Genomic DNA, 25,187 nt, shown 5'->3' on the forward strand with positions numbered 1-25,187 from the left:
AGAGATAAAAATGGTAATATAATAAAGCACAAAGCAAGGCTAGTTGCCAAGGGTTATGTACAAAAACCCGGAATTGATTTCGATGAGGTATTCGCTCCGGTTGCTCGAATTGTAACTATACGCATCATATTAGCTTAATCAGCAAAATTCGGTTGGAAAGTACATCACCTTGATGTAAAGTCAGCGTTTTTATATGGTGATTTAGAGGAGGAAGTCTACGTCTCACAACCAGAAGGATTTATGAAGAAAAATCAGCCAAGGAAAGTCTACAAACTATCAAAAGCCTTGTATGGCTTACGCCAAGCACCAAGGGCTTGGAACTCTAGGCTGCACATATATTTGAAGCAACTAGATTTTAAAAGATGTATGCAAGAGTATGATGTTTACACCAGAAGCAAGAAGGGAAATCTTCTTATTGTAGGAGTATATGTTGATGATCTGATTGTAACAGGAAGCTGTGATAACGATGTGAAATTGTTTAAGCAACAAATGAACAAAGAGTTTCAGATGACTGATTGTGGGCTGTTGACATACTACCTGGGCATAGAGGTAAGTCAATATGAAGGGGAAATTACATTAGTGCAAACCGCTTATGCAAAGAAAGTGCTTGAAAAAGCTGGTATGCATGATTGTAACCCATGTAGATTTCCTATGGAACCAAGGATGGAGTTAACAAAGGATGAAGAAGGAGAACCCGTTGATCCCACGAAGTATAGGAGCATTGTTGGTGGTTTGAGATACCTCACACACACCTGTCCGGATATCTCATATTCTGTAGGTTTGGTAACTCGTTTTATGGAAAAACCTACTAAGAAACACCTTCAAGTTGTTAAACATATGCTAAGATACATTAAAGGAACAACTATGTATGGTTTGGAATATGTAAGAAGCAGTGAAGAATATGGTGTCATAGGCTATACAGATAGTGATTTAGCTAGAGATGTGATTGACAGGAGAAGTACATCAGGTATGGCATTTTATCTCAATGAGAACCTTGTTACATGGAACTCACAGAAGCAACAAATTGTGGCACTTTCATCCTGTGAAGCTGAATTTATGGCAGCTACAAGTGCCACATGTCAAGGAGTTTGGATAAGAAGATTGCTTGGAGAGTTAACCAGACGAAGAATCAACCCAATAGTGTTGAATGTTGACAACAAATCAGCCCTGGAACTGATGAAGAACCCGGTGTTCCATGGACGAAGCAAGCATATCGACACGAAATACCATTTTATACGTGAACTTGTTGAGAAAGGAGATGTCATTGTGCAACATGTGGGAACTACTGAATAACGGGCTGATATATTCACAAAATCTATGGCTAAAGTGAAGTTTGAAGAAATGAGAAGTCTATTAGGAGTGAAGAACATCTCGGCTCCTGAATTAGGAGGGAAAATGTTGGCGTAGTTCAGGAATTGGCCCTCGGGGGCATTTTGGGAATTTTATATGGAAACTTTCCTTGTAGCCGTGTGTGAGTTAGTTTAGGATACCGTATTTTTAGTATAAATAAGGGTATTGTTTTAGGTTTGTTTTAGTTTTTCTCCAGCATTAAAAAACTCTTGTTGAGCAAGTAAAGTCCCCCGTTTTTTCATTCACCTGTTATAGCTTGTTGCTGCAGTTGCTGTGCAGTTTTTTTCTCACTTTCTTCCTTCCTGTTCTGCATTGGTTTCTGTTATTAGGCAACAAGGTTGCAGCAAGGTATCAGGTAGATACCTTACAGTAATAATTGGTAACGTCAGAGAAGCACTGCAATATAACTTATTCGGCATTGTGATAGGAGTATAGAACCTCTTTTCCATCAAGCTCCACTGGGTATTTGCTCTTCATCTCAAGACAAGCCTGGTGTAGGCCAAGTTTGACGACAACATATTGAACCACTTGTAATCAGCTTTAATCAAACTTTCTTCAAACCCCATGTGATTATACATCTTGCTTCCTTGTAACTGTTCTTTGAAATTCACATGCAAACCCACGTGATTTGTACTATACATACTCTAGTCCATACCCACTTTCTCTTTTCATTCAAACATCCCACCAAAGAATCATAGTAAAATCCCAGAAGTACCAATAATTCCCTTGTCTTCTAGTAAAAGCATGCGTCAGTCTTTTGATAAATGAGGCATATTTTAGAAAGAGCAGTCTCTTGAAGGTACGCAGCGTAGAGTCCTTTCCTTTTTGCAACCAAAAAGTTATACAATTTACTCATGCTTTCTTCAGTTGGTATATCAAGAGGAACAAAATTCTTATGCGAAGGCTTTCCACCATAGTCAGTCTTCTTCGACATCAGCTGAACAAAGGATTCGATCCCACCTTGACAGTTCCTTATTTCCAAACTCACGTGAAGACCATCCCCAAGATTTGTTGAAAACATTGTGACCAAAATACCTTTCTTTCTCTTTATTGAGTGGCAGCTAGCAAATGATAGATACACAAGTACCTTAAGATATACTTGATTTGCAGGACATGGCTTTTATTTGAATGTGACAACTTCGCAAGAGAGTGATAAAAAAAACTTTGGTCTAATTCTCGGAACAAGCAAAAAAAGGAATGCCCATACAGTGAGATAAATTCTTGAGAGTTGTATATAAATTATGACACAAATGCCCTTCTAGCATTTATCACGTAAAAATCTTGTCTCCTTATTCATGTTTGCAGCAATGACTCAACATGGATAATTAGATATTATCAGCATGAACCGTTGATCAGCTAGAACCTAAGATGACTTCCTAGTGAAACATAAACAAATGCCCTTCTAGCATTTATCACGTAAAAATCTTGTCTCCTTATTCACGTCTCTTTTAGCGTGAGCACAAGAAAGAGAAACAACATCCTTTTTAATAACCTGCAATAATTTTTCTTTCTTTTGCTTCCAATGACTTCAAAGGAGGGCCCAAATGAGCACCTTTTTACACCAACTAGACAATAATACCCTTTCTTGCGTGACTAGGAAAAGGGACGATGACAACATTAAATCTTGGCTTTACCCATCAGTCCATACTCTTCCTTGCATTCCACCCACGACAGAGTCAAGAGTGACCCATATGTATGCAACTAAATGATACATTCAGACATAGTTGTTCAAACACATGGATAAGATGATCCATGTCAACCATTTGATAGACCATTGACTTCTTTTAAAACTAATGAGACAATACACAGGGCAGACACACCTCCATGTTCCTTCCATGCATTAACGTTCTTGGATTACTAATCAAATCACACAAAAAAGTTTGATTAATTAAGACCTCCAAACACGTGACCTTTGCAGAACAAGTTGTTGACGCCAGGACTTGTAGTGAAGTTACCGAACTGCCCCTATACTTCTTTACTATGAACCTAGTACCATATCTTTTGCAGATATAAGACACAATCTTGCATTCATCAATAACTTTGACCTTGAGAGGCCCTTTGAATGAAATAATATAGCCATGCACTCTTCTTTTTATAGTGGGACACATCTTGAATATGAGATGTCACTTCAAAATAGCCAAAAATGTATGTAGAGAGCCACACAAACACATCCTTGACCAAATTAATTGTCACATCTACTGACAAAGTATTATAGAAAACTCCAAAAATATTATAGGATAAATACAATATACACACTTTTCATTTCATTTTTTTTATTTTTTTATAAACAAAATTATTTATTTTTTAAAGTATAACTAGAAAAATAAAATAAACATTTTAAAAGAACTAAATCTAACTAAAAACAACTATAAATTAGAAACACTAACAAAAAATAGACATACCTTTTCATGTCTTTTTCTTTATCAGAGACATCAAAATATAATTTTTGAGAATATTAGAGTCTCTCAATTTAACAAGAGCACTAGGAACCCATTTGAGAATGGGTTTTGGAACACACCTCCTATTTATGATCTAAAGTCAAACAATCAACTTGAGGTTTCTGAACTCTCTTCTTCTTTCCTGGGAACTTTCGATTAAAAAGCACATTTCTATTAACCCAAACTTGCTTCATATTCATTGGTTCTGGAGATGACTTCTTTGGAACCAAAGTCTTCTTTGTTTGTGGCCTCTGCTTTCTTTTCTTTGTTTGTTTAGACCTGAAAGAAGAGTTATTGAACCAAGAAAATACATTAAAGAATTTATCAGCATGAGATCTTCTGATGGTTGAAGGAGTTGGATCTTAAGTTTTCACAGGGTGAGATGAAGTCATCACAGCTTGAGATGACTTCACAGTGTGAGACTTCCTGGCAGCTAGGCTCGACTTGTCACCGTGAACTGACTTAGCAACATGAGGCTTATGAGTGTGAGCCTCGGTAGTGCTAGAGTTGTTGTGATGTTTATCAAGGTGAAAGCTAAGGCTTCTTGAAAACGGCTTTTCATCAGGTATTCCTTTCTTTTAAATACAAATAGATTAACTTTTCTTCTGAATATCCTTTTCTTTAATCTTCTCCTTCAGATATGATATCTCTTTCTCATTTTATATCAGTTTCTTCTTCAACACTTTTATATCTTCTTGATTTTGATTGATGATTTTGTCTTTTAGGGAAAGACGCCTTTGGATCATACATCAGTTCAATAAAACATGACAAAGGACTTTCATCAATTGTCCTTTTATTTTTCAAACAATTTTAATGTTCTTCATCATCAATAATATTTGTATCTTTGTTGATCCTTCCACTTAAGAATAGTTCTCTTATCTGATAAATATTATAAGGACCACACATACATGAAGCAATTAGATAGTACCAAAGATAAGAAAACATACCATACTCTTTCTTCTGAATGTTTGATGTATTCTTCATATCTGGATGATTGTATAAGATATATTCTTCTTCTTCTCCTTCTGATTTTCGAGTTTCTGAATAGTGAATGAATTTTCAAATATTCAACAGATCCTAGAACGAATGTTCTAGCCTGCTCTGATACCAATTGAAAATCCCAAACCCTTGTTAGATTTGTATATCAAATATAAACAAGAAAAAACAATGAAGAACACAGAAGTATCACAAAGATATCTTTCACTAAGAAAGGGTGTTCTCACCAAGAGAACGAGGTCACAAAGACGAATGGCATCAAGCCTTCACACAGACACACTTAGGGTTTTACCCTAATACATAAATATATACTAATCTAATATAGTGAATCCCTTCAATCAAGGATTTTATCTAATCTACACATAAACTAATCTAGTATAAAAGGAATGGACTAGATCAGATCTTCTCCAAATTCGGATATCAACACCAACACATCAGAAGCTGATCAGAGTATCAGCTCGAGGGAGTCTCGTTGATCAGGGCATCAGTCAGCGTCAGGGCGACACGCTGATCAGCTTTAGCGTCAGCAAGATCAGCTTCAACTTTATCAGATAGTTCCATCAGCGTATCACCTGATCAGTGTGTCATCAATTTATAACCATCAGCGCATGGACACAGTGACAAGTCTTCAGTAGATGGTGTCTTCATGCCTTTGGTGCTGATAATATCTTCAGGGTCTTTCAGTCATCAGGGGATGTTCTTTAGTCTTCAACATATTACCTTCCATCAGCATATTTTCATATTAACTAACTAACTATAATTATAGTGTATATATTTTACATCATCAAATCTATACAATTGAGTGACTCAGCAAGTACAGCCTCAACCCAACCACACTATGTCGACATATGTAACAGATAAACATATAACTAGCAAGTACATGTAATCATACAGATCTACCAATCTAACATATAATCAGTATAGCATCATCTTATTTACCAGGATACATAACCTAGTGGGTCGACTGTAACGCCCCGATTCTCAGGTATTGAATTAATATAGGAACTTTCTTGTTTTCAGGGTCTACTCGACGAGTTGGTTGCCCTACTCGTCGAGTAGCAGCGGGTTGGTTCGCGTGTTTTAGTGACCTACTCGCCGAGTCCAAGAAGGGACTCGACGAGTAGGAGCTGGCAGATGAAACCCTAAATTTCGGGGTATTGCACCCTATTTAAAGGATCATTGGCCTTCCCCAGCCTCCCCTTTACAGCTCCTTGGCACCCTTAAACCCTAAATCGTGTGTGTGTGTGTGTGTTTCTTTGGTGTGGTAGAGCTTGGAAGAGAGATCTTGGTAAGGAACACCTGGAGGAAACAAGTAAAATCGAAGCTAGGAACTCGTGGGAAGCAAAGATATACATCAGTTGGCACTCTCTGGAAGGTATGAAGTTGTCTCTTTGGCTCATCTCATCTTTAACCTCTTTTGGGTGGGTTTTAGGAAAGGCTTTTGGTGTTTGAGCCAAGATCTGAAGTTGCAACTTTAGATCTGGACTCCCTTTGGTCTTTAGATCCATAAAGGTAGCAGCTTTGGCAAGTATGAGCCTTCCCTCAAGTGTTGGACTTCATTTTAAGCTTAGTTTTGGCATTTTAGGACCTTAAAGCTTTGCATGCACGTAAAGTTTGCAACTTTACGTGATAAGCAGGCCTTGGAAGGCTGGATCTGTAATCTAGAACCTTTGCATGGCTTAAAAAGCATCTGTATTGTTGAAGGATTGAAGGGACTCGGCGAGTCGCAAGGTCGACTCGGCGACTCATAAGAAGATAGTCATGTACTCGACGAGTTGGATGAACAACTCGGCGAGTCAGATGAAGAATGCCTTGGACTCGGCGAGTCATTCGAATGACTCGGCGAGTCGGCTAGGGTTTCTCCCGAACCTTTGAACACGCATGAACTCGACGAGTTATAAGGAAACTCGACGAGTCGACCAAGGATTTCACGACTTCTCGAGTTTAGGGAGGACTCGATGAGTCGGTGAACTGCACTCGACGAGTCGAGTCAACATGGACCGTTGTCTTTGACTGAGGACCTTGACTTTGACTAAGAGTTGACCAGTTGACTTCTGAGGGTATTTGGTAATTTGGAAATTTATGAAAAAGGGTTTTATGGTAACTATAGGTGGTGGAGTTCGTGTTGGTGATCTGGGAGTTGAGCTTTCTAGTTTCAGACGACACTTGCAAGGTGAGTTACGCTCACTATACTCAAGGGTCTAAGGCACCAAGGCCGGCCCTTTGGATTGTTATGTGGTTATGTTATGCTAGTATGATCTGTTGGATCGGTATCCTAGAGGGTAGGATAATATTATATGATATGTGGTATGATCTGTTAGATCGGTATCCTGGTAGATAGGATGGTGTTATGTGCTATGTGGTATGATCCATTAGATCAAGTATTGTCCATAGACTGTTGTGTGATTATTTGTTATATGTGCACATGTGGTTTGGCGGTTGAGGCGTATCTGCTTTGTGCGAAAGCCAATAGACCTGGGTATTCCAACCTGTTGGTTGTGGGCCGAGAGTATTCCATCCCGAGGATGACTGGACTTATAGTATGTGGGCATTCCAACCTGTTGGTTGTGGGCCTGGGGTATTCCATCCCGAGGATGATTGGACCCACAGTATGTTGGCATTCCAACCGGATGGTTGAGGGCCTGGGGTATTCCAACCCGATGGTTGACTGGACCCATAGTATGTTGTTTATGATTATCTGTGTATAGTATGTGGGTATGGGTATTTTGGGGGAACTCACTAAGCGCTCGGGCTTACATTTTCAGTTTATTGTTTCAGGTACATCACGGGATCGCGGCAAGGCGAAGGCGTGATCGTACAGCTCCTCATGTTTTGTTTATGTTTCTGGGAAAACTCTGATATTATACATTTTGAAAACAAAGTTGTACTGATTTTTAATGGTTTGAAATGTTTTTAAAAGTTTTAATTCGGCTTGAATTTTTGGGTGTTACAAGTTAGTATCAGAGCCTTGGTTTGAGTGAATTGGAGAAACACTCGTGTGACTCCAGTCTCAAATCAAGGAAAATATTTTCAAAATGATTTTCAAATGGTTTTCAAAATAAGTAAAGGAGGATGCAGGGTGTACGATCAGCCGAAGCCAGTAAGTAGACCCCAAAATACCATACAGTATTTGTTTATGTGATATGTTAGAACAGCATGCTAGTGCTAGGCTAGGGATCTTCAGGAATTGCATGATAGAATTTCCTGATGGTATGATGCCTGATAGCCTAGGGTTTTCCTTATATGAAATTGACATCATTACTGTAGTTGCTTAGTGTATGCATCACGGCCATAGATAATTAAGATCTTATAGCCTGAGAATGTTTGATGATGCGACATCGACCTCCGGCAAGTCTTCTGGTCTTCTGTTGCGGCGGAGAACCGGATATCACACTGCAAAGTCGTTAGAGCCGCCCCAGGGACTGCGCCCCGGGAGCGGGCTCCGACGGTCAAGTTAGATCATCTGATAGATCTGAGATGGTCCTCCATAGCTGGAGAGAACCATCTTGGTGCTGGTGGTGGTGTATGGTGGCTGACGGCGACGGGTGGCGGCTGAACCACCCGGCTGGAGTATAGTGTGGCGGCTGAGCCAAGGGGAAGCTCTAGTTGCGGCTGAACCACTTGGGAGAGAGTCCTCCTTCAAGGAGGAGGCACTATTCTATTTATAGTGGACAATTAGGTCAAGGGGAATTGGGTCAGGCCTTGGGCCAGCCCAATTCAGGCCCAACTAGCAAAGAGCTGGGTAAGGGCGCCCGGAGGCGCCGGGGGGGGGGGGGGGGGGGGGGGGGGGGGGGGGGGTGGGGCGGCGGGCGGGCGCGCACCAGGAAAGGATGGCAGGGGAGCGCCAGGCGACGGAGCGCCCGGTCGGGCCGGCAGGAGAGTCCCCAGCAGGGCTGGCAAGGGAGTCCCCAGCAAGGCTGGCAAGGGAGCGCCAGGCAGGGCTGGCAGGAGTGTGCCAGGCCAGGCTGGCGCTCTCGATCAGTCTAGGCCATGCTAATGGACCATATATCATCAAGTCCCCCCAGTCTGATGTTATTGGTACACGGCAATGACATCGGACTGGAACTAGTCATGTAAACTGTGTGTCGTCAAGTCCCCTTAGTCTGATACGATTTGGTTGCTGACAATCGGATCGGACTAGATAAAGCACCAAAGCATTTAAATAATAGAGAGAATGACCGAACCTCGCCCACGAGAACCGTGGGGTTATGCGATGAGCCAAACGTTGCATATGCAGCTTGAGCTGACTCGATACTCCTTCATTGAGTGGAGTGTGAGTCGATCGGTGCGATGCAACGTAACTATTGTTGCGATCATGTGGACCGAGGCTGCTAAAAAGTGTTACACGACACTGATGTCGATGGAATGTCAGGCCGGGGTAGCTAAGAACCGTAAGCTTGCCCTTCAGTCCCTAAGACTGTTATGCGGCACAGATGTTGTGCCAAGCTCTGAAGTCTGTAAATAGATACAATGCACTTGGTCCATGATTCCCGCGTCCCGGTCATAGCTGAAAGTTGTTAATAGAAATAGACGCTCTAAGCACCGCACGCGCGCCCCGGTGAGAGGGACGAGACCCGTAGCCAGCATCGGGTGGGGATTTATATTTCTATGCCCGCTGGATGGGAACTTTGAGTTACTGGTCAGCGGTGCACACTTCACAAGTCCCCTGTAAATGCTTTACAGACCGGGCTTTGCTATGCGAGTTTGTTGTTGGCGTACGCTGAGTGTGGCGACGCTGGAGCAATTATCTGAAAGGGCATCAAGATAAAATTTGTGAGTTAGTATATATTCTTGAAATAATAAATTGATTCACATTTCCTGTCGTGATCACTTCTCGGAATACTTCATAGAGTAGCAGTAGTGCACTACTCTTCTCCCTCCCCTTTTTTTTTACTAAGCAGCAAATTTTTAGAACGGTAAGGTAAAACTTTGAGGTAAAAATACCATGTGATGGATTTTGGAATGTACAAGTAACATAGCTGTGTTCACAACTTAAATGAACTTGTACACATAAACCCATATCCGAAATGAACTTGGATATTATATGAACAGAAAAATGGATGGTAAAAACTCATAAAGACCTCCTTCCTCTCTTCTTTTTTCATATATATTCTCAGAGGTTGAAGAAAACACCAAATAAACATTTTGGTAAAACTTACAAGCATCCCAGCCATGGTTACAAATACATGTTCCAGAGATTAAAGTTCTATGCAGAAAATCTCAACGAAATTTCAACAATTCGATTTTCTGATAACATATGAACTTAAGATGGGATAAAAAGCTTCTTTTTCTTGAAACTTACTGAACAGACCTCAAAGCATTAACAAAACAGACTTGAGAAGGTCTTGTTCATAGAAAATTATGAACTAAAAGATTTTTTTGCTAATCATGATCTGAAAATAGAACAAAAGCTTATAGAGGCTTATTTTCCCCTCATCTTGCTCAATAAACCATCAAGATAAACTGGAATGAGGTAGAACTCATAAAAACTTCTGTTCTTTTCCCAAACTTCTACCCAATAAACAACAAAAATTTCTTTTCTTTTCAGACTTGTTGAAAAACACCAAAACATAAACAAAAAACGATTCTGAAAGGGTTTTCTTCCTAAACTTTCTTTCCTTCTCAAGATGTGAGCAAGAAACAGATCTGGAAGAAATTTTGTGTCTCTATCTCTAAGCTTTTAGAGAAAACACTGAGTAAACAACTTCAAAGAAGTCTTGCAAAGAAAATCACAAACTGAAGGTGATTTCTTTTATAAAATAAACTGAAAATAAAGTAAGTATTTACCAAAAAGTTCTTCAACTCTCAAGTTGCATCCATAAAACACCAAAATATGAACGTAAATGGAAGAAAGCTCATAAAAACCTCCTTTATCCCCGAAAATATAAATAAAGACGGGTTTGAACTGGTGTTTCTAAACTTGAGAGGTGATTAAGTGAACAAAAAACGAACAGATCTGAAGATCTGAACCAAAAACGTTGATAGATCTAAAATGTCTTTGTAAGCTTCATAAATGTTCGGGCGAGTTAAAAACTCAACAGATCTTGAGATCTGAACTTCAAGACGAAAATAGATCTACAGATCTGAACTTGAAAACGAAAATGGATCTAAAGATCTGAACTGAAAAATGGAATAGATCTTCAGATCTAAATGATGGTTTAATAGATCTGAAGAGATCTTGTCAAGAAGCAAATTGATCTGAACAGATCTTGGCAAAAGCCAAACGGATCTGAACAAATTGATGCCAAACATGAACAGATCTGAGCAAATGATACTAGAAATTAACAGATCTGAAGAAACCTGAGATGAAAAACACATCAGATCTGAGGAAAAACGAGCTTGAAAGCGACTGAGGCTTTTGCTACTTGCTCGAATCCGGGATGGCGCCAAATGATACGACATCGACCTCCGGCGAGTCTTCTGGTCTTCTGCTACGGCGGAGATCTGGATATCACAGTGCAAAGTCGTTATAGCCGCCCCAGGGACTGTGCCCCGGGAGCGGGCTCCGACGGTCAAGTTAGATCATCTGATAGATCTGAGATGGTCCTCCATAGCTGGAGAGAACCATCTTGGTGCTGGTGGTGGTGTATGGTGGCTGACGGCGACGGGTGGCGGCTGAACCACCCGGCCGGAGTATAGTGTGGCGGCTAAGCCAATGGGAAGCTCTAGTGGTGGCTGAACCACTTGGGAGAGAGTCCTCCTTCAAGGAGGAGGCACTATTCTATTTATAGTGGACAATTAGGTCAAGGGGAATTGGGTCAGGCCTTGGGCCAGCCCAATTCAGGCCCAACTAGCAAGGAGCTGGGCAAGGCCGCCCGGAGGCGCCGGGAAGGGCTGGCGGGCGCGCCCCAGGCAAGGCTGGCGGGCGCGCACCAGGAAAGGATGGCAGGGGAGCGCCAGGCGAGGGAGCGTCCGGCCGGGCCGGCAGGAGAGTCTCCAGCAGGGCTGGCAAGGGAGTCCCCAGCAAGGCTAGCAAGGGAGCGCCCGGCCGGGCCAGCAGGAGAGTCCCCAGCAGGGCTGGCAAGGGAGTCCCCAGCAAGGCTGGCAAGGGAGCGCCAGGCAGGGCTGGCAGGAGTGCGCCAGGCCAGGCTGGCGCTCTAGATCAGTCTAGGCCATGCTAATGGACCATATATCATCATTTGATTTAGCCTTATGTTCTGTTCTTGTTTGATTGGGAGCTTAGGGTAGGATTGGATATTCGAAAGTCTATGGGGTCTAGCGTTATGTATGGCTAGCATACACTAGTGCTGCAGGGTTGGTGGAAGTTTCAAGGATGGGTGAGTTGTGTGGGACCGGTAGGTCAGTCGTGAGACGGTTAACTTTCCTCTAGGAGTGAGGATTGATTGCTCGCTATGTTTATGTATATTGTTAGGGTGTTGTGGTGACACTTGAGACAAATATGGGTAGGTGTGGAAGGTAGTATGGGCCCGTACTACTGAAAGCACAGGACCCATACGCGTAGCAAGGAAGTCACAACCCCTAGGGATTAGTCGGGGGTTGGTTCCCGGTTATTTATGTGGATTGTCTGATATCTTCCTGTTATGTTGCAGAATAGCAGTTACGAGACGTTTCACGACGGGGTCCGGATTAGGATCAGGATAGGGTGATCAGGGGGCCCCAGTGGCACCTGAGATTATCGACCAGGAGGGGCCAGTGTTGACAGAGGATCGGGTCAGGGAGATCATCCGCGAGGAGGTGGTCGAGATTGTCCGGGGTCAGATTTCGGAGTTGTTCGGGACTATTAAGTCCGCTATGATGGAGTATTTCGACGACAGATATGCAGCCTTCGCTGAGACAGCTGCCGCTGCAGCCACCGCGGCTATAACAGCGGCAGGAGGGGGAGCGGGACGAGTTTTTTAGTATAGGGACTTCGATAACACGAAGCCCCCTACTTTTGATGGGACGCAGGATCCCATCAAGGTTATGAGGTGGATCTCAGATGTGGAGGGGTGTTTCTTCACCTGCTCGTGTCCTACTGACCAGAAGGTCAGGTGTGCTCTGAACCTGTTAAGGTCCGGGGCGAAGGACTGGTGGAGGCTTGCGACTGGGTCGTACACTGATGACCAGAGAGCTGTTGTTACTTAGGAGCAGTTCAGGGAAATGTTCCGCGCCAGTTACATTCCGCGGGTCGAGCGGGAACGTTTGGCACACGAGTTTCTGAGTTTGAGACCGGATGGGGAGTCGGTGACGGAGATCACCCGTATGTTCACTGAGAGGGCGATGTTTTGCCCGGAGTTTGCTTCCAAGCAGGATCAGATGACCCGTTATCTGAGCATGCTCAAGACGGATATCCGTCAGTTTGTGTCTACTCAGCGATATGATACTCTTCTGGAGTTGCAGGAGGCTGCCAGACGGCGTGAGTTGGAGATTATGCTGCAGTTGAGAGAGCAGTGGCAGGCCCCGGAACTGTCACAGCCGGCGTCGAAGCGGTCCAAGACCGCTGATACTAGGACTGGGGGACAGCCAGGCCATATTTGTGGGAAGTGCGGGAAGGCTCATTCATGGATGTGCCGCACAGGGAGTGGGTGCCATCGATGTGGAAAGCAGGGCCATTTGGCCAGGGATTGCAGGCAGCCAACTCCGACTTTCGGAGTCAGGCTTTGTTATCATTGTGAGCAGGTGGGCCATATGAAGGCCCAGTTTCCTCTGCTAGCCGCCAAGCCGGCGCAGGCTCCAGCGCCGACTACATTGAGGATCACAGATGGGAGACCAGTTAGGGCAGAGCCTCCGAAGGCTCAGGGTCGTGCCTTCCAGCTTACACTCGAGGAGGCCAGGGCAGCACCGGATGTGGTTGCTGATATGTTTCTATCCTTACTCCCATTGGTTATATATGTTATATACTTATCTGTTATACTTGTGATTAGGTATGTTCCTAGTGAACTCCTTACCTGCACTGGTTCTATTTGACTCGGGGGCGAGTCGGTTTTTTGTATCTCAGACATTTAGTAGGGAGTTCAGAGTGCCAGTAGGCGAGCTAGAGTGTCCGTTGCGAGTTTCTATCGCCAACGAACACGGGGTTTCTGCTTCTGCGATCTATCGAGGGTGCGAGATGGAGATCTTCGGGGTACCTTTTCCGATAGACTTGATTCCGATCCCCATGGGGGATGTATGCGTGATTGTGGGGATGGACTGGCTCAGTAATTTCGGTGCCATGATTGATTGCGAGGGTCAGCGGGTAGTGGTTCGAACCCCAAGTGGGGGAGAGTTGATTATATATGGCGAGGGCACCAGATCGGGTTCAGGGTTTTGTTCAGCCGCCAGGGCTCGGCAGTATGTTCAGCACGGGTGTGCAGGTTATCTAGCGTATGTGTTAGATACGCGAGCCAGGGATCAGAGTTCGGTTTCCGACGTTCCTGTGGTCAAGGAGTTTGCGGATGTGTTTCCAGAGGAGTTGCCAAGGAAACCTCCGGAGAGGCAGGTCGAGTTTCGGATTGACCTGGTGCCTGGTGCGGCCCCTATTGCCAAGGTGTCGTACCGATTGGCGCCACCTGAGATGCAGGAGCTATCATCACAGCTGCAGGAACTGTTGGGCAAGCAGTTCATCCGACCTAGCAGTTCTCCATGGGGAGCACCGATTCTTTTTGTCCGGAAGAAGAACGGTTCGCACCGGATGTGCATTGATTACCGGGAGTTGAATAAGTTAACGGTGAAGAACCGTTACCCACTCCCGAGGATAGATGATCTCTTCGATCAGTTGCAGGGCGCATCTTGGTTTTCCAAGATAGACTTGAGGTATGGGTATCATCAGGTCAGGGTCAGGGAGGAGGACGTGGAGAAGACTGCGTTTTGAACTCGTTATGGACATTACGAGTTTGTAGTGATGCCGTTTGGGCTCACCAACACGCCAGCAGTGTTCATGGACCTGATGAATCGGGTCTGCAGGCCGATGCTCGATCGCTTGGTCATAGTGTTTAAAGATGATATCTTGGTGTATTCCAAGACCCGAGAGCAGCATGAGGAGCATCTACGGGAGTTATTGGGAGTTCTGAGACGAGAATGGCTGTACGCCAAGTTCTCGAAGTGTGAGTTTTGGCTACGAGAGGTCCAGTTCCTCGGACATCTCGTTAACCAGGAGGGGATTTTGGTCGATCCGGCCAAAATCGAGGCGGTTATGCAGTGGGAGGTTCCAAAATCTCCCTCAGACATCAGGAGCTTTTTGGGATTGGCAGGGTACTACCGGAGATTTATACAGGATTTCTCCAAGATTTCAGTACCCCTCACTCGTCTGACGAGGAAGGGGTGGATTTCCGGTGGGGCCCTGAGCAGCAGATGGCGTTTGAGACCCTCCGACAGCGGTTGTGCGAGGCCCCAGTCTTGACACTCCCGGAGGGAGTTGAGGATTTTGTGGTGTTCTGTGATGCATCCATCACAGGTTTAGGGGAGGTCCTCATGCAGAGAGGACGAGTGATAGCCTACGCATCGCGGCAGCTGAAGACGCATGAGACTTGATACCCTACGCATGATTTGGAGCTGGGGGCGGTGGTGTTCGCCCTCAATATATGGAGACATTACCTTTATGGGGTCCATTGTACCATTTACACGGATCACAAGAGCTTGAGACATATCATGGATCAGCCGAACCTGAACATGAGGCAGCGCAGGTGGCTGGATGTAGTCAAGGACTACGACTGCGAGATCCTTTACCATCCTAGTAAAGCAAATGTGGTTGCGGATGCTTTGAGCCACAAGGCAGCTGGGTCTTCCACCCCCGCGGTATGTAAGGATAGCGGTGGATTCTCCGCTTGTGAGTTTGATCAGAGATGCCCAGGTTGAGGGTATGCGACCAGAGAATTGGAAGCTGGAGAGGATCAAGGGTGAAAATACCCGGTTTGTGCCGGATAGTCGGGGATTATTGACCCAACGCGGTCGGGTCTGGGTTCCGATGTCTGGTGGGGTCAGGCAGACGGTCATGGAGGAGGCTCATAAGTCTCATTTTTCTATTCACCCGGGGGCCACCAAGATGTATCGAGACCTGAGTTTGAGTTACTGGTGGCCGTTTATGAAGCGAGAAATCACTTGGTATGTCGAGAGGTGCTTGACCTGCAGGATGGTCAAGGTCGAACACTAGAGGCCGCATGGTAAGCTGCAGCCTCTAGAGATTCTCATGTGGAAATGGGAACAGATCGCGATGGATTTCATTACCAAGTTGCCGAGGACGGCTAAGGGATTTGATGCTATATGGGTCATCGTGGATCGATTGACCAAGAGCGCCCATTTCTTGGTGATTCGGGAGAGTTCGTCGGCCGAGAAGTTGGCCGACATGTACGTTCGCGAGATCGTGTCTCGCCATGGGGTTCTCGTTTCCATTGTCTCCGACTGGGATCTCAGGTTTACCTCCCGTTTCTGGCTAAAGTTCCACGAGGAGCTGGGCACGCGGTTGCACTTCAGCACAGCATTCCATCCGCAGACTGACGGTCAGAGCGAGCGGACCATTCAGACCCTCGAGGACATGTTGAGGGCATGTGTCATTGACTTCGGTGGGAGCTGGGATTCCCACCTACCGCTTGCAGAGTTCGCCTACAACAACAGCTATCATTCCAGCATTGGCGCCCCGCTATTCGAGCTGTTGTACGGGCGGAGATGTCTCACCCCGGTTTGTTAGGGTGAGGTTGGTCACAGGGTGATGGGTCGGACGGAGGTGGTCTTGCAGACTACCGAGAAGATTTAGCAGATTAGGCAGCGACTGCAGACCGCTCAGAGTCGGCAGAGTAGTTACGCCGACCGGCGCCGATCCGAGTTAGAGTTTCAGGTCGCCGACATGGTACTCCTGAAGGTCTCGCCCTGGAAGGGTGTGATCCGCTTCAGGAAGAGGGGAAAATTGGGTCCCTGATACATTGGGTCGTTCAGGATCATTACCAGGGTTGGCTAGGTGGCTTACAGGCTAGAGCTGTCGGAGGAGCTTAGTCGGATCCACAGCACTTTCCACGTTTCGCAGCTGCGAAAATGCATTATGGATCAGGAGGCGATAGTATCGTTGGATGATATTCAGGTCGATGAGCGCATGAATTATGTGGAGAGGCTCGTGGCCATTCTAGAGATGAAGAAGAAGGTTCTACAGAACAAGGAGATACCTTTGGTAAAGGTATAGTGGGACCATCGTAGAGGATCTGAGTGGACTTGGGAGCCAGAGGCAGAGATGCGGGAGCACTATCCGGAACTGTTCGCCGCCGCAGATTTCGAGGACAAAGTCTAGTTCAAGTGGGGGAGAATTGTAACACCCTGATTCTCAGGTATTGAATTAATATAAGAACTTTCTTGTTTTCAGGGTCAACTCGACGAGTTGGTTGCCCTAGTCGTCGAGTAGCAGCAGGTTGGTTCGCGTGTTTCAGTGACCTACTCGCCGAGTCCAAGAAGGGACTCGACGAGTAGGAGCTGGCATATGAAACCCTAAATTTCGGGGTATTGCACCCTATTTAAAGGATCATTGGCCTTCCCTAGCCTCCCCTTTACAGCTCCTTGGCACCCTTAAACCCTAAATCGTGTGTGTGTGTTTCTTTGGTGTGGTAGAGCTTGGAAGAGAGATCTTGGTGAGGAACACTTGGAGGAAACAAGTAAAATCGAAGCTAGGAACTCGTGGGAAGCAAAGATATACATCAGTTGGCACTCTCTGGAAGGTATTAAGTTGTCTCTTTGGCTCATCTCAACTTTAACCTCTTTTGGGTGGGTTTTAGGAAAGGCTTTTGGTGTTTGAGCCAAGATATGAAGTTGCAACTTCAGATCTGGACTCCCTTTGGTCTTTAGATCCATAAAGGTAGCAGCTTTGGCAAGTATGAGCCTTCCCTCAAGTGTTGGACTTCATTTCAAGCTTAGTTTTGGCACTTTAGGACCTTAAACCTTTGCATGCACGTAAAGTTTGCAACTTTACGTGATAAGCAGGCCTTGGAAGGTTGGATCTGAAATCTGGAACCTTTGCATGGCTTAAAAAGCATCTGTATGGTTGAAGGATTGAAGGGACTCGGCGAGTCGCAAGGTCGACTCGGCGAGTCATAAGAAGATAGTCATGTACTCGACGAGTTGGATGAACAACTCGGTGAGTCAGATGAAGAATGCCTTGGACTCGGCGAGTCAGTCGAATGACTCGGCGAGTCGGCTAGGGTTTCTCCCGAACCTTTGAACACGCATGAACTCGACGAGTTATAAGGAAACTCGACGAGTCGACCAAGGATTTCACGACTTCTCGAGTTTAGGGAGGACTCGACGAGTCGGTGAACTGCACTCGACGAGTCGAGTCAACATGGACTATTGACTTTGACTGAGGACCTTAACTTTGACCAAGAGTTGACCAGTTGACTTCTAAGGGTATTTGGTAATTTGGAAATTTATGAAAAAGGGTTTTATGGTAACTATAGGTGGTGGAGTTCATGTTGGTGATCTGGGAGTTGAGCTTTCTAGTTTCAGACGACAGTTGCAAGGTGAGTTACCCTCACTATACTCAAGGGTCTAAGGCACCAAGGCCGGCCCTTTGGATTGTTATGTGGTTATGTTATGCTAGTATGATCTGTTGGATCGGTATCCTAGAGGGTAGGATAATATTATATGATATGTGGTATGATCTGTTAGATCGGTATCCTGGTAGATAGGATGGTGTTATGTGCTATGTGGTATGATCTGTTAGATCAAGTATTGTCTATAGACTGTTGTGTGATTATTTGTTATATGTGCACATGTGGTTTGGTGGTTGAGGCTTATCTGCTTTGTGCGAAAGCCAATAGACCTGGGCATTCCAACCTGTTGGTTGTGGGCCGAGAGTATTCCATCCCGAGGATGACTGGACTCATAGTATGTGGGCATTCCAACCTGTTGGTTGTGGGCTTGGGGTATTCCATCCCGATGATGATTGGACCCATAGTATGTTGGCATTCCAACCGGATGGTTGAGGGCCTGGGGTATTCCAACCCGATGGTTGACTGGACCCATAGTATGTTGTTTATGATTATCTGTGTATAGTATGTGGGTATGGGTATTTTGGGGGAACTCACTAAGCTCTCGGGCTTACATTTTCAGTTTATTGTTTCAGGTACATCAGGGGATCGCGGCAAGGCGAAGGAGTGATCGTACAGCTCCTTATGTTTTGTTTATGTTTCTAGGAAAACTCTGATATTATACATTTTGAAAACAAAGATGTACTGATTTTTAATAGTTTGAAATGTTTTTAAAAGTTTTAATTCGGCTTGAATTTTTGGGTGTTACATCGACATTGGTGTCTTCGACCCACGAGTACAGTGAGGAGAAACTCACCTCAACGACTCGACAAAAACCCAACAGCTACCTCAGCATCAGAATAGCCAACCCAAACTTCCTAAAAACAAACCGAGATATATCCTTAGTCAAATACCCAATTCTACCCAAGTTTGACCAAAAGTCAAACTGTTTAAAAAGTCAACGGTCAAAGGTCAAGGAAAGTCAACAATCAAATCGCCCCTCACGACGTGACCATCTATGGCTCATTTTGTGAGCCACTAAGGGACAAAATACTCGAGGCTCATGATCCTCACAACGTGACAGGCAAAGCCTCAACTCGTGAGATCAGTCTGAATGACATTTTGATCCATAAACTTCTTAATCCATTAAGCCACAAATCCATCTTTTCCAGAAGGCTTCCTAACACCCTAATGATCATAAAAAATGATGCTTTAAGGTCTTGCATGTACAATACAAGACTTGAGCTCAAACTAGGGCATTCATGAAGAAAAAAGGGGATCAAATGTCAAGTATGAACTCAAACTGAAGGGTTTTATATGTTACAAAAAATCTAATTTTCGCGGAAAAACATAAATCCTAAGTTCACATGCACCCTAAAGGATCTATGTTTTCACTATGATTTGCAAACAACTGTTGAACATCAAGAACCGTATAAGTACATTGTTATTTTTGAAATCACTAAAGGGTTATTATAAAATACATACCTTTGTTTATTATAGCAAATAAACTAGTAATCCTTCCTTGTTGGTCTTCAAAAAGCAAGCACCAGAAGTCTCATGCCTGTAATGGCTCACACCCAAACCCTAGCAAATTGGAGGCAAAAGAGGAGAGAGGATGAGGAAGGGAATTTTCAAATTTCTCTTTGGAATGAGGTAAATCTCAAAATTTATTACCCAAGGGGGTTTATATAGGGGATAGGGTGGCTAAGGATAAGGCAGGTTTTCTTTTAGATAACATTTTCCCATGGTTTCCTCCCTAAGGCATTCCAAGCTTCCTCAAAGCCCACGAATACCTCTAGAAACCATCTAGAAACCCTATAACCATCTAGAATTTCGTCCCCCTCCTAGGGAGGTTCTAAAATTGGTCAATGCTCAACTTTTAAACATTGTCACCTTTAGTCTTTCCACTTTTAATTAATTAAATTAATCCAAAAATTAATTCCAATTAATTTATGATTAATTATTAATTAAACAATAACTATTATAATTAATATATTATTCTTATAATATATTAATAAATCGTTTATTTTGATTTCTAATTAATTTATTAATCATATAATAAATTTAATAAATCGGTCTCTCTCTCTAAAAAGCATTCCAGTAAATTACTAGGTTTGAGGGTAACCCAAAAGAACATTGCTAATAATTCAAGATTATAATAATTTAGTTATTGGCTTAGACACCTAGTCCAATAGTCTCCCACTTGGATAAGTCTAAAACTAAATTACTGGTATAACTTCTACATTAAACAACAAAGGGTGCTTTCCAAAGCAATTGTCGAACTCTGATCCGATCAGATGTTTGTCCTTTAGATAAGTGATCAAATACTCCTCCGTTCTTATAAATATCATATGGACATGAGACATGGATCAAAAACAATCTCATTATCCAAAATTATGTTTCCCGATTTCCCGATTTATGACGACTGAATACAGACTACTAATTGAAAACATCAATTTAGTCCAGGCTCGGCCAAGCACTTCAGATGTCGACAAAAAATCATCGAGGGCCCAAAGATATTGCTTTTCCTGTTAGGTAAAAAGCAACGAATAAACTTTGACTCATATGCTTGTATCTTTTACTCACCAAATCATGCATGATACTATGTTTTAAAACATCATGTTACTGATGCGTTTTCGCAACACCAATACACAACCGACTTGTAAATTACAACTCATATATCACCATTTTAAAAATATAAGATGTTATCGTCTCATAATTACTCATAATATAATCCATGAAGTAATTCTCTGAGCGTGGGTTTATCGAATACTTAAATCTCCATTTCTAAGTACTCATGAATGTTGTAGCAATACAATTGCAATGTCTAACCTTATTAGACAATCTACAAACCAATTCAAGACAGTCTTAATTCACTAATTACTTCCAAAATTATGAGCGACTATGGAGTTTCGAATAATTAAATCATTCGGGAAGTAAAACATGCAAAGTGAAACACAATAATAAACTATTTAATCACCATAACAATTATGCCTTTATTCATTATATAATGTTTTAAGTAATCAACTAACCACTTGAATTAAATAACATCAGTTATGTCAAGTTATGAACATGCATACTATGCCTCTCTATGGTCCTTCCTTTGTGAACATATCAACTGGACATGCACTATTCCAATGACGCTCATTTCACAATTCCAAATTCTTGTCACTGTCTAAAATGTGTTGGAATTCCTACCTTACATGCATTAATCTTATGTGATGTCGAGGCTTCAAAGTCACAAAGACTGAGCCAACTATATTAAAACTCCAAATTCCAACCTTACATGCATTGGTCTTAATGACATTTTGATCCATAAACTTCTTAATCCATTAAGCCATTAATCCATCTTTTCCAAAAGGCTTCCTAACACCCCAAGGATCGTAAAAATCAATGCCTTAAGGTCTTTCATGTCCAATACAAGACTAGAGCTCAAACTAGGGAATTCATGAAGAAAAAAGGGGATCAAATCTCAAGTATGAACTCAAATAAAATCCAAACTTCAGATCGACTACATATAATCACCAAGGGACTCTAAGGACCCATAAAGTTGCTAACTTTATGGAGTCCAACACTCTAACTTTTATAGCCATGGATAAACATGCATAAAACCTTAGATCTAGCAACAAGGAATCAAAGATCTTGAATCTTGGTAACTCAGAATGGTCTAGAGATGTTGCTAGAGGTTGCAAATGGAACTTCCAAGTTTAATCTATGCTCCAATGGTGTTCTCTTCTTCTTCAAGCCCTCAAAACTCCACCAAAAGCTCAAGAATCACAAGGATAGGCCAGGGTTTGGGTTTTTCTATGCTTAGAGACGAAGGAGGTTGTTGAGGAACCTTGAAATGAAGTTTATGAGGTTTAAATATGAAGGAAACCCTAAAAGATCATGGGCTTGGGCTGCAGCGCATCTCATGTTGTGAGCTCCGATTGCTCACGTTGTGAGCTCAATCCTAATCAGCTTTCTCATTTTATCTCTTGTCACGGCATGACCTCTCTATGGTCACGTTGTGACACCTAGATTTACCCAAAAACCAAGCCTTTGACCGCTTGAAGCCCTAAACCAATCCGTTCTGGGAACCGGGTGTTATAATTCTCTCCCACTTAAATTAGATTTTGTCCTTGAAATCACTCCCTACTACACCCCAGGCCATTCGGACAATCCTTCCAGAATCCCAATCCGAACTAAGAAGTCGACTCATACAGACGACTGCCTTCCCATACTACAATCAAAATCCAATCTTAGTGAACTCACCTACCGTGACAAATAATGAATCATTGACCCACTAACTTTAACCAATGAAGAGTAACCATCACTCCTCTGCCTGAAATTCCAGAAATCTACTACCTTGTCTGACTCCTAAGAAGACCAAAACTGTCTTGGAACACAGTCGATATGTCTTTACTTCACAACCCCAATCATACAGAACCCTTACGACCCCGAATTATCTTGCTGATACCACTAGAAACAGAACCTCTGACTATTCACTACTGTTAAACCCTCCACTCGAAAACAAGGCGACTCCCAACATGAGTCTCAACTAAATAACTGTTGTAGTGAAAACATGAACAACGTCAAAATATTCCACAAACTCCCTTTAACCAATTCAAAATCAATGCATCTTATAAGAAAACTCGAGAGACCACACGGAAACCCATAGCTACCAACAATTAACCTAATAACTTGAAAATACTCAATTGCAATGACTATCTTTCTCTCCCTAACTGTAAGACCCAACTTCCGGTGAGATCCATATAACCGGGAACTCTCAAAACTACCACCACAAACCAGCTCCATCAATATACTTCTCGGAACCGGGAACCCATCAGTTCTAAACTTCAAAAACTGAATTCTAAGACTGACAATCATCCATTCATCGTACCTACCCATAGTCCTTGACTAGGAACACCACCAAAATATGCGGAAAGAATACTCAAAAAAACATATCGATTGTGAAATCCAACTAATCCCAAATCCAGAAGTTGTGCCCAAAAACCTTAAATACACACTTGACTTCCTGACAAGTCATCACTAACCCACTACTCCCACAAGAATAATGACAGTTCGTTCAAGATTCTCACATTGCATCCAAACCCAACATCTACATGACAAATCACTCGAGGCGTTTACAGCAAACTCCATGACTCGAGTTTTCAGAACCAAAACCCAACACTGGTAACCAAACTCCTAATAAACAACCCACAAGAAAATGGGGTCCACCATTACAACATTCATCAAGCGACGTCTGATGCACAACTAATACATCAACCAAATCAAACTTTTACTGACCACATGATCCAAACCAGCTGGTCATTAGGTCTCCCGACTCCAAAAAAAACAATGCACTGACATCCAACCATGCCAATAAGACTAACGATCCGAGACCTAAAAGTCTCAACCAAATTACTACTGGGTCCCTCCCTTATGAGTCATGCAACCATTAGTTCATGATACATCGTGACACCATCTACCTACTAGGATGATAAGCTCACGGTATCACACCGATATTGTCGCTATTTCATCCCTGTCATGAAGACTCACGACCAACACCACAGGGGCCTAAAGATACTCAACCATCAACCCACCGACTCACAGGAATCCAATCAACATCCCTCTCAACACAACCCGAGTCTTACCAGTCTATGATGCATAATTCAAAGACACATGCTTCTACCAATGCAAAATCAGACGAGAACATGGTCGCACACAACCAGAGGATGAGATGGGAGGTTGCACTCTTGTTCCAATCCAAGAGCTATAAACCAAATAACAACCATGCCAATAACCCGAGCCAAGGGCTCTCATGCTATCATACCCAGCCTGCATACATCCCCAAGGGAAACACATAATCAACCTTAAATCCCAGGCATTCCTTCTTCCCCACAACCTTACCCAGAAGGTGTGGTACTTATAGATCTAACCGAAATGATGAACTTCAACCACTAATAGAAACATCCTCATGAACGGCCGAAACAAATATCCTGCATATTGAATGAAACTAAACAGATCCTACCAATACGTAGCTCGGCTCAATAAAACTTCCAAAATTATTTAGAAATGTTTTCGAAATCCTAGTCGGGTCAATCCAGATACCAACCTTGCCGACGCGACATGACAATTTTTGATTTTGCGTAGATCCAAAGCCACACCTGAAAAACTAAAGAACGCTGCCCTAACATCTGAACTTCCAATAACCAAGCACATTTACCAAACTTGAGCCTGTTATGAACAATAATTTCACAACCAAAGATTGAGGGTACCCATACCGAGGAACCAAATCGTACCAAGCAGAGACTTTGACGATAGGATGACATATCCATTTCACTACATTGATTCAACTCGAAACTTTCGAAGAACCTCAACTATTGACGATGAACGAAAGACCAATGATCGAGAATGCATTGGCAACTAATCTAATGAACCATTATGCTACTGAACAAAACCCATAAGGAACTAAACATACCCAAACTCTGACGCTGATTTGCGGATCAATAACTATCCAGCCTAGACTATAGATAACAATATATACATTGATATGATGAATCCCTCCACAACCGATACTCAACCTGAGCGACTCGCATGGCTCTTGATCTATTCGGCGGCATCCTGAAGGAACCACTGGCTACTATGAGCTCCTTGTCCAACAACTTCCTACCATGATACGACTCGTGCATTTCCTGAGCACATACATCTGATGGCAACCTGCTCTACACCCCCGTCTTGACCAAATCTTGCACGAAATTTCCGCATACCCAAACCGTTAATCCCTATGACCCATTATTCTGCAATCGTAACTCAAACTAATCGCTAATCCTCTAAGCATAATATCCAACTCTCCCCCACTTAGGGTTTGAACCACCACCAACTAACATTGCAAACAGACCAAAACTCAAACCGGTTCATCCAGATGCATAGCATCCCTGTCCCTTGGGATGTATAACACAATGCAAGATGATCTTCCTGATAAAGACCAAGCAAACTC

This window comes from Lactuca virosa, chromosome 5 (genome assembly GCF_052849685.1).
Source record: "Lactuca virosa cultivar CGN04683 chromosome 5, Lactuca_virosa_CGN04683_v6, whole genome shotgun sequence".
NCBI lineage: Eukaryota > Viridiplantae > Streptophyta > Magnoliopsida > Asterales > Asteraceae > Lactuca > Lactuca virosa.